Source organism: Benincasa hispida, chromosome 4 (assembly GCF_027475165.1).
Source record: "Benincasa hispida cultivar pf3 chromosome 4, pf3_genome.v1.1, whole genome shotgun sequence".
In the NCBI taxonomy this organism is placed as follows: Eukaryota; Viridiplantae; Streptophyta; class Magnoliopsida; order Cucurbitales; family Cucurbitaceae; genus Benincasa; species Benincasa hispida.
In genome coordinates, this window is record NC_143481.1 from 51,619,825 (window position 1) to 51,630,681 (window position 10,857).

Consider the following 10,857-nt stretch of genomic DNA (forward strand, 5'->3'; position numbering starts at 1 on the left):
TAACTCATTTTGTCACTAGCGCCCCGTTCTACCTCTTAAGTTCTCAAAACCTATAACCTAGCCAAAAACACATAAAATCCAAGAAAAAACCCGAATTAAGTGATAGAATTTATCTAGACTTATCAAGGTGCATGAATTGCATTTAATTAGATATATGAATAGTTGAGATTTAATGAATAGTTTAATACATGAATTACAAGATATATTGATGAATGTTCATGTATTGGTGAAAAATCACATGTATTTGCATTTATCATTGATGTCTTTTGATGTATTTTTCTACTGGCATGAATATGTATAGGATTTGTCATTTGTAAGCAAGCCAAGAATATAAAGTAATATTCAAGTTCTAGTTTCTTCAATTTTGTGTGAGTAAGAGAACAATCTTCTTCTCTTATGTATTGAGTTGTATTGTGAGGGCCTACTTCATTTCCAACAAGTGGTATCAGAGCTAAGATCAGAGATGGCTTCACACATATTGCAACCCCAACTTCCACGATTTTGGGAAGAATTTTAATCAGTGGAGTATTCAAATGAAAGTGATATATGGCTTATAAGAATTGTGGGATATTGTTGAAAGAGGACACACTGAAGTTGAAAATTAGAACAAGCTCAGTAATGAACAACTTGACGTGTTGAGAGAAAATTGTAAGAAAGACAAAAAGGTTTTGTTCTTCACTTATCAAGCTGTTGATGAACATGTCTTCGAAAGAATTTCAATAGTTACTTCTACAAAGGAAGCTTGGGATATTTTACAATCCACCTATCAAGGAGAAGATAAGGTAAAGATGGTAAGACTACAAGCTCTCAGATCTAAACTTGATTGCATTAAGATGAAAGAGACCGAAACTGTTGAAGAATTTTTCAATCGTGTTCTTGCGATTGTCAACAGTTTGAGAACAAATGGAGAAGAGTTGGGTGATCAAAGAGTTGTTGAAAAGATTCTTAGAAGTATGCCAAAAAAGTTTGAGCATATTGTTGTTGCAATTGAAGAATCAAAAGATTTATCTATACCATTAGTAGATAGCTTGATGGGTTCTCTTCAAACCCATGAGCTTAGATTGAAGCAATTTGATATTAATCTCGAAGAAGCATTTCAGATGCAAATTTCATTCAAAGGGGGTTCTCATGGAAGACCTGGTGGTCGTGGCAGATGAAGAGATGGAAGAAACTATGATAATAAGAATGATAAATTCTGAAAATCAACAAGAAAGATATTCTTCATCTCGAGGAAAAGGAGGTGGAAAAGGAAAAGGCTTTGGCAGAAATCAAGGAAGTGGTCATGGTAATTTTTCTCATATTCAATGTTTTAATAGCAAAAAGCATGGTCATTTTCAAGCAGATTGTTGGGCACTGAAAAATGGAGATGGAAATTCCACCATGATGTACAAAGAGGAGAAAAATGATAAATGTGTTCTATTTCTTGCATGTAGTGCTCAAGACGATGTTATAGAGTCTACATGGTATCTTGATAGTGGTTGTAGTAACCACATGACAGGATAGAAGTATATTTGTTACTTTAGATGAATCTCTCCAAAGTGAAAGGCCGAGGTGATATTCTCGTTAAGACGAAGAAAGGCACAAAACGAGTTATGGATGTATTCTATGTTACAGGTCTGAAGCATAATCTTTTGAGTATTCGCCAACTGCTTCAACGAGATCTAAAAGTTTCATTTGAAGGTGGTGTGTGTGCCACGAAGATCAAACTGGTGTTCTTATTGTCAAGATAAAGACGACTGCTAATAAGATGTTTCCTCTTAAATTTACATATGATCAAATCTCTTGTTTTAGTAGCATATTGAAGGATCCATCCTGGCTTTGGCATTTTCGATATGGTCACTTGAATTTTGAATCACTATCGTATTTATGCAAAAATCATATGATGAGAGGTGTTGAAAATAAGGTTATTAACCTAGGGGCATTTATGTAATTGTGTAGGTCCCTAGGGTTTCCCTATGTATTCAGAGTATCAAATTAACTAATAAGAAAGATCTCTATAGCGTGGTTTTTCTCCCTGTACTAGGGTTTCCACGTAACTGTGTATTGTTATTCTCTTTTCTTCTTCTATATTTTAACATGGTATCAGAGCTAGGCGATGAAACCCTAGCCGTTGGAACTTCAAGTTTTAACATGAAGACAGCCATTCAAGCGGCCATGAAGAAGTGTTTTCAAGCAGCCCTACCGGAGTTGATTTCTGTCGTCCAGCTGCAGTTGATGGAGAGTCAGAGTTGATGGGTGCTGCTGCACCAGACAAAACCCACGATTGGCGACCGAAACTAGAGCGACACTGCCTTCAACGATCAAACAGAGACGAATCCGATCGAGCTTAGCTGTGTCTTTGACGGTCGGACAGGAACGAATCCGGTCGAGTCTAGCTGTGGGTTGCTGCCATCCGCACCGATCATGCTTGTGCCGGTTGAATCCTCCGTGCCAGGTCAGATTGATCACCGTGGAGCCACGCCTAGCACTTTGCTTGCGTATTCCAACCGGTTTGTGCCATCTCATGTGCTGGGCATATACGAGAATCATCTGAAGCAGTTGGCGACATCTTTCCAGCCATCAGTGGTTACTCTATTTCCAGCCGCTTGTGGCTCGACCCAATGCCTATATGATGTTAGATGACGGTTGGCTTATCTCCAACAACAGATTTCGGACTTGGATATGATTTTCGACGCAAATCCCTAACCAGTTCAACCAATCTATTCAGAGAATTCGGTAAATTCATTCCCTATTTTGCCAAATGCTTCTTATTTATCTGGCTCGATGGGCAACTCTGTAGGATTTCTTGTAGGAGAAAAATTAAATGGCCATAATTATTTCTCCTGGTCCCAATCAATCAGAATGGCCTTGGAAGGGCGTAAAAAATTTGGGTACTTAACGGGGGAGATTTTAAAGTCGATACCAGCGATTCTCAAGAACGAATCTGGAAAAGGGAAGATTCACTGTTACGCTCTGTCCTCGTGAATAGTATGAAACCTCAAATAGGCAAACCATTATTGTATGCTACAACTGCCAAGGATATCTGGGAGGCTGCACGAGATTTATACTGAAAGAGACAGAATATCTCTCCACTATATACATGAAGCAAGTCCATGAATGCAAACAAGGATCCATGGATGTTACATCATATTTTAACAAATTATTAATGCTTTGGCAAGAGATGGACCTGTGTTGAGAGATTGTCTGGAACTGTGCGCAAGACGGGGCTCAATACTTGAAAATTGATGAAGTAGATTGTGTATATGTTTTCTTGGTTGGATTAAATCCTAAATTCGATGGTGTCCGTAGTCGAATATTGGGCCAATGCCCTACACCTTCTCTCAGAGAAGTTTGCTCTGAAATATGGCTAGAAGAGGATCGATCATGTGCCATGAATAATCCTATTACTACAACTGATGCAACTGCCTTCATTGCAAAGTTGCCCATTGCTGATGGCGATAAAAAACCCCCACCTGTGTGTGAGCATTGTAAGAAACCCTGATACACAAAGGACCATTGTTGGAAATTGCATGGGAGACCTCCAAACAGTAAGCTACGACCATCTCATGACAAATCTAATATTGGTCGTGCCCTAGTAAGTGACTCAATAGATGAACATACTCAGAAATAGTCTTTTTTTGATAGTAAGAACAATTTGAGTATGGTTGGGGTGAGTGCCATTGCACAATTAGGTAATTTTTTTTCATTTGGCCTTATTAGTATAAATGGTAAAAAATTGTGGATTGTGGACTCAAGGGCCACAGATCATCTTACAAGTTCTTCGGATCTGTTTATTTCTTACAACTCGAGTCTGCAAATAAGCGTGTTCGAATTGCAGACGGGTCTTTTGTCCCTGTTGTAGGGAAAGGCCATATCTCCCCGTTTGACGGTCTAGTTCTGCATGATACTTTACATGTGCCTAAAATCTCTTATAATTTGTTGTCTGTTAGTAAAATTACAAGGGATTTGAAGTGTAAGGTAAATTTCTCACATGATTCCGTTTTGTTTCAGGATCTAAAATCGGGGATGATGATTGGCACTACCCGACACTATAGGGGACTCTATTTCTTTTCTGAAGATGATTCCTCTAGAGATGATCATCGAACTGGGTTTATGTCATTAAATTTTTCTGTTTCAGAAAATGACTTTATGTCATGGCATTTCCATTTAGGACATCCAAAATTTCAATATATGAAGTATTTTTTTCCGCATTTATTTCTCAATGTTAATACTTCCTGTTTAAATTGTGATTTGTGTATTCGTGCCAAGAAAAGTCGTGTTCCTTTTTGGTCTCAGCCTTACAAACCCTCGAGTCCTTTTACTCTTGTTCATAGTGATGTATGGGATCTTTCATCTGTTACCATTTCCAGTGGTAAATATTGGTTCGTCACGTTTATAGACGACCATTCGCCTTACTTGGGTCTTTCTCCTCACTGATAAATCTGAGGTGTCATCCATTTTCCAACAATTTTATACAACTATCGAAACTCAGTTCAATGCGAAGATTGAAATTTTATGGAGTGATAATGGGTGAGAATTTCAACACCTTCTTTATGGATTTTTTTTGTCTCTAAGGAAATTGTCCACCAGAGCTTGTATGCTTATGCTCTGCAACAGAATGGAGTAGGCAAGCGGAAAAATCGTCATCTGGTGGAAGTAGCCCTGTCTCTTATGTTATCTACCACTTTTTCGTCATACCTGTGTGGGGATGTAGTTCTTACTATCGCCCATTTCATTAATCGGGTGCCCTCTCGTATTCTTAACTTTCATACTCCCTTGGAACTATTTAAAAAGTCCTTCCCAACCACTCGGTTAATCTTCAATGTTCCCCTTCGAGTCTTTGGTTGCGTTGCCTTTGTTCATTCCCATGGTCTAAACCACACAAAATTTACTCCTCGTGCTCAAAAGTATGTCTTTGTTGGATATCCACTTCATCAACGTCGGTATAAGTGCTATCATCCGCCATCTCGTAAATACTGTGTCACCATGGACGTTACCTTCCTCGAGGATCGACCATTCTTCAGGGGGGAGAACATGAGTGAAGAAACTAACTGGTCCTCTTGTGCTATTCCCCTAAAGTCAATTCCTATTCATATCTCGTCCGAGCCTAGTTCTTAGCATGACGACCTGGTCCTTCCTACCAACCAAGTTCCTTGGAAAACTTAGTATAGGAAGAATCTCAGGAAGGAAGCAATGCCACATGTCGAACCGGAACCGCCGGTTGAGTACATGAGTCAAACCTACCATCAAATCCAGTTACGCATATTCCTGAAACTAATGATGTTGATGTGTGTATGGAGACTGACGAATGCAGACAGGGTAAGGGCGAAGGAAGTGGTAATACTGCAAGTATGGCAGAAGAGAAGACAGTTGAGAATGAAATGATTCTAGTTAATGATGATGTGGAGGATACTACTGAAATCCTTGATACACAGATAGCTGATCATGGTGAGGAGCCTGAAAAATTGAAGAATCGTGATGCCTCGCTCGATCTTCCTATAGCTCAGAGGAAAGACACTCGTTCATGTACTAAATACCCTATCCATAGTTACATGACATATAGTAATCTGGCACCCGAGTTCAAAGTATTCACTACCAGTCTGGACACTGTGATGGTTCCAAATGACATAAGTGTTGCAATGAAAAAACCATAATGGTGATTTGCTGTTATGGAAGAAATGAGAGCTCTCGAGAAGAATAGAACTTGGGAACAGGTGGCTCTACCTGTAGGACACAAGACAGTTGGATGCAAATGGGTGTTTACTATAAAATACAAGTTAGATGGGTTGATTACCGTAAATAAGGATTAGCCCCTACACCAATCTGATGTTAAAAATGTGTTTCTGAATGGGAAACTTGAAGAGGAAGTCTATGTGAGTCCTCCTTATGGATTCGAGAGTCAGTTCAAAAACAAGGTGTGCAGACTGAGAAAGTCGCTATATGGGTTGAAACAATCTCCAAGGGCCTGGTTTGACAGATTCACAACCTTTGTGAAATCACAGGGGTATGTTCAGGGGCATTCTGATCACATTCTATTTACAAAAAGGTCGAGATCAGGGAAGATAGCTGTTCTGATTGTCTAAGTTGGTGACATTGTTTTATCTGGGGATGATGATGCTGAGATCACGAGGCTCGAAATAAAGATGGCTGAAGAGTTTAAAATTAAAGACCTTGGTAAGCTGAGATACTTTCTGGGAATGGAAGTAGCTCGATCAAAGGAAGGTATCTCAGTTTCTCAACGAAAATACACTCTAGACTTACTAAAGGAAACAGACATGACTGGGTGTAAACCTGTTGACACACTAGTAGAGTACAATGTGAAGCTCAGTGAGAAGAATTATAGAGTTCCTGCTAATAAAGAGAGGTATCAGCGGTTAGTCGGGAAGTTGATCTATTTATCTCACATAAGGCTAGATATTTCGTATGCAGTAAGTGTTGTCAGTCAGTTTATGCAAGTTCCCTGTGAGGATCATATGACAGTAGTTGAACGTATCCTTCGGTACTTGAAAGAAACTTCTGGCAAGGGTCTGATTTTCAGAAAGTTTGATAAACAATCTGTTGAAACCTACACTGATTCTGACTGGGCAGGTTCTGTTGTTGACAAAAAATCGATGTCTGGATATTGTACATTTGTCTGGGGTAATCTATCACCTAGAGAAGTGAGAAACAAAGGGTTGTTGCTAGAAGTAGTGCTGAGGCTGAGTATAGGGCCATGAGTCTGGGGATCTGTGAAGAAATCTGGTTGAGTGTTATTTGATCTCCAGTAAGATAATGAGCTTCCGATGAATTGTTTTGTGACAACAAAGCTACCATCAGTATTGTAAATAATCCAGTTCAACATAATAGAACTAAACATGTAGAGATTGACAAACATTTCATTAAGGAGAGATTGGACAGTGGAAACATATGCATCCCTTATATTCCTTCAAATCAGCAAGTTGCAGATGTGCTTACAAAGGGGTTACTAAGACAGAGCTTTGACTATTGTGTAAGCAAGTTGGGCCTTGTCGATATCTATGCCCCAACTTGAGGGGGAGTGTTGAAAATAAGGTTATTAACCTAGGGGCATTTATGTAATTGTGTAGGTCCCTAGGTTTTCCTACCGTCTATTTATACGTTGTATCCTTGTGTATTTAGAGTATCAAATTAACTAATAAGAAAGATCTCTATATCGTGGTTTTTCTCCCTGTACTAGGGTTTCCACGTAATTGTGCGTTGTTATTCTCTTTTCTCTTCTATATTTTAACAAGAGGCATTCAAAATATCATCCATGAGACAAATATTTGTGAAGTGTGTATACTTTCAAAACATCACTGAGATCCATTTCCAACTGGTAAAGCTTGGAGAGCCTCCAAACCTCTTAAGTTGATTCATACAAATTTGTGGGGTCCCATGCGTAGAATATCAAATGAAGATAATTGATAATTCATAACCTTCATTGATGATATCAGTAGAAAGTTATGGATTTATCTTTTGAAAGAAAAAGTGAAGCATTTGAATGTTTTAAATCTTTCAAAGCTTTATTTGAGCATCAAAGTGGTCATAAGATAAAAACTTTGAGATATGACAGTAAGGGAGAATATATAGTTTTTGATAAAATTTTCAAGGAACAAGGTATTCATCATCAACAGACAGCTCGAATGACTCCACAACAAAATGGAGTTGCAGAAAGAAAAAATAGAACAATTATGGAGATGGCAAGAAGTATGGTAAAAGCAAAAAAGATACCAAATGAGTTTTGGGGAGATGTTGTTGCATGTACTACTTATATTTTGAATCGAACTCCAACAAAAAGTGTTCCAGGTATGACTCCTTATGAAGCATGGTATAATGAGAAACCATGTGTTCGTCACTTGAGAGTTTTTGGGAGTATAGCTTATTCTCATATACCAGATAAGCTAAGGGGCAAATTAGATGATAATTCAGAAAAATGTATTATGGTAGGCTATAGTAAAAATTCTAAAGTTTATCAGATGTATAATCCTTTGTCGAAAAAAATTATATCAGTCGGGATGTGATTTTCAATGAAGATGAATCTTGGAACTGGGCTGTTTTTGGAGAAGCAGATAGTCCATATCATGTTAGCATGGACTGAAATGGAGATGCTCAAGACTCAGAGCAAGTAGAGATTCAGGCAGTGGCGTCATTTTCATCTACATCACCATCTTCCACAAGTGATGATAATACGTCACCAAGGAGAATGAGAAATATTCAAGAAATTTATAATGCTACTAGAAGAATTGATGATGATGTTGCTTATTTTGCATTATTTTCCAGTGTTGATCCTATAAATTTTGTTGAGGCGGTCCGAGATGAAAAATGGAAGATTGCAATGGATCAAGAAATTGATGCAATAAAAAGAAATGAAAATGGGAGTTGATGGATCTTCTAGTAAACAAACAAGTTCTTACCGTAAAATGGGTATACAGAACAAAATTGAAGTCAAATGACGAAGTTGAAAAATACAAGGCAAGACTTGTTGTAAAAGGCTACAAGTAGGAATATGGTGTGAATTATTAAGAGATCTTTGTTTCTATAACAAGAATTGAGAAAGTCCGATTGATTTTGTCTTTAGCTGCTCAAAATGAGTGAAAAGATGGATGTAAAATCAGTTTTTTTGAATGGACAATTGAAGGAAGAGATATTCGTTGAAAAACCTTTGGGTTATGTAAAAAAAGGAGAAGAAGACAAAGTGTACAAGTTGAAAAAGGCCTAGTATGGATTAAAGCAAGCTCTATGAGCTTGGTATAGTCGCATTGACAATTTCTTATGAGCATGCACTCTATGTCATAGAAGTTAAGTATGGAAAATTTCTTATTGTTTCATTATATGTCGATGATTTTCTTTTTACTGGAAATGATAAACTGTTATGTGATGATTTTAAGAATTCCATGAAAAGAGAATTTAAGGTGAGTGATATGGGTCTCATCCATTATTTTTTTTGGGATTGAAGTCAATAAGAAAGATGGAGAGATTGTCATCTCACAACAAAAGTATGCTCGTGATTTGCTGAAAAAATTCAGAATGGAAAATGCTTTTGCTTTTAACACGCCCATGGATGCAAATTTGAAATTGAGCAAGAATGATATTGGAGAAGAAGTTGATCCAAGCTTATATCGAAACTTAGTTGGAAGCTTGATGTACTTGACTGCAACAAGACTTGATATTTTATTTGCTGTAAATATATTAAGCAGATTCATGTCAAGCCCGAAAAGAAGTCATTGGGAAGCGGGTAAGCGAGTGCTTCATTGCATTCTTGGTGCTATTAATTTTGGAATTTATTACAAGAAAGTTTCAGAGTCAGTGTTAGTTGGTTTTTGTGATAGTGATTGCGGTGGTAATGTTGATGATCATAAAAGCACATCTAATATTTTTAGCATTGGTTCGGGTGTTTTTTCATGGACTTTAAAGAAACAATCTGTTGTTGCTCTTTCTACCATCAAAGCATAATACATCTCTTTATCTGTAGTTGGATGTCAAGCTTTATGACTTAGATGGATGTTGAAAGAATTGAAGTGTACGCAAAAAAGTCAGACTACTTTATATTGTGATAATAGTTCTGCCATTGCATTATCAAAAAAATCCAGTCTTCTATGGAAGAAGCAAGCATGTTAGAATCAAGTATCATTTTATCATAGACTTGGTTAAAGATGGAGAAGTGATGGTGAAGCATTACAAGACTCAAGATCAGATGGCAGATATTTTTACAAAGGCATTGAAGTTTTACTTATTTGTTAAGTTCAGAGAAAAGCTTGGAGTTGTTCAAGTCTAGATTAAGGGAGGATGATAGAATTGATCTAGACTTATATTTAAGGTACATGAATTACATTTAATTAGATATATGAATAGTTGAGATTCAAGGAATAGTTGAATACATGAATTACAAGATATATGATGAATGTTCATGTGCTGTTGAAAAGTCCCATGTATTTGTATTTATCATTGATATCTTTTGATATATTTTCCTACTAGTATAAATATGTGTAGGATTTTTCTTTTGTAAGCAAGCCAAGAAAATAAAATAATATTCAAGTTCTAGTTTCCAATCTTGTGTGAGTAAGAGAAGAATATTCTTCTCTTATCTATTGAGATGTATTGTGAGGGCCCACTTTGTTTCCAACATTAAGCAGAGCTATACAATACATTTCCGATGTTATCAATTTTTATCACAACACTTCAGCATGCTAGTCACTACCATATCAAGACAAAAGTACAACATACCTAGGTGTCCATAACACAAGATTCAAGAACATCAATATTTAAATCTTAAATATTACGAAATTAAAAGACATAGAATGCTAATATACAACAAAAATTCCCAACAATCCGTAGAATTATACTCACTTGAACTACTTCTAAAATACTCTTAAACAACATGAACAAGATTTTTTCAAAAAACAATGCTAGAAGATGTTCTTATCCCAAAATCAACCTTAAAACTTAATTCAAACACTCTGAATCAAGTTCAAACTGCAAAAGAGGTACTCAAGAGTTGGGGACCAATCTAGATTACTTTAATCGAGTTTGAAAAAGCCTTAACATAATTTTACTACCTAAAACTCCCCAAAACAAACATGGGTCTTTGCTCAAAAGGGTTCAAGTCAGTTTGACATGAATATGAAGCTAAAAACAAATAAGTTCTAAAGAATATAAGCTAAACTACAAATTTTAATTGAATTCAAAAGGGTTTAAGGAAAGTTATACCATTGAAATTCACCAAAAGAGCATGAACATTTGTTGAATTGCGAGGGTCACGTTGAAGGTCGTCGGAAATCACACACATCGTGGGTCTCGCAAAAGCAAGTCTACAACCTCTTTTCATGGTCACAACCGGTGGAAGACACACCATTCACATTGAAAAGTTTTGTTGTACATCAC

At 37.0% G+C, this 10,857-nt stretch overlaps 1 pseudogene; it reads left to right on the forward strand.

Moving 5' to 3' along the window:
* The first annotated feature begins 463 nt into the window (after positions 1 to 463).
* LOC150036796 (uncharacterized) lies at positions 464 to 1,503 on the forward strand (annotated as a pseudogene).
* Positions 1,504 to 10,857: the final 9,354 nt, after the last annotated feature.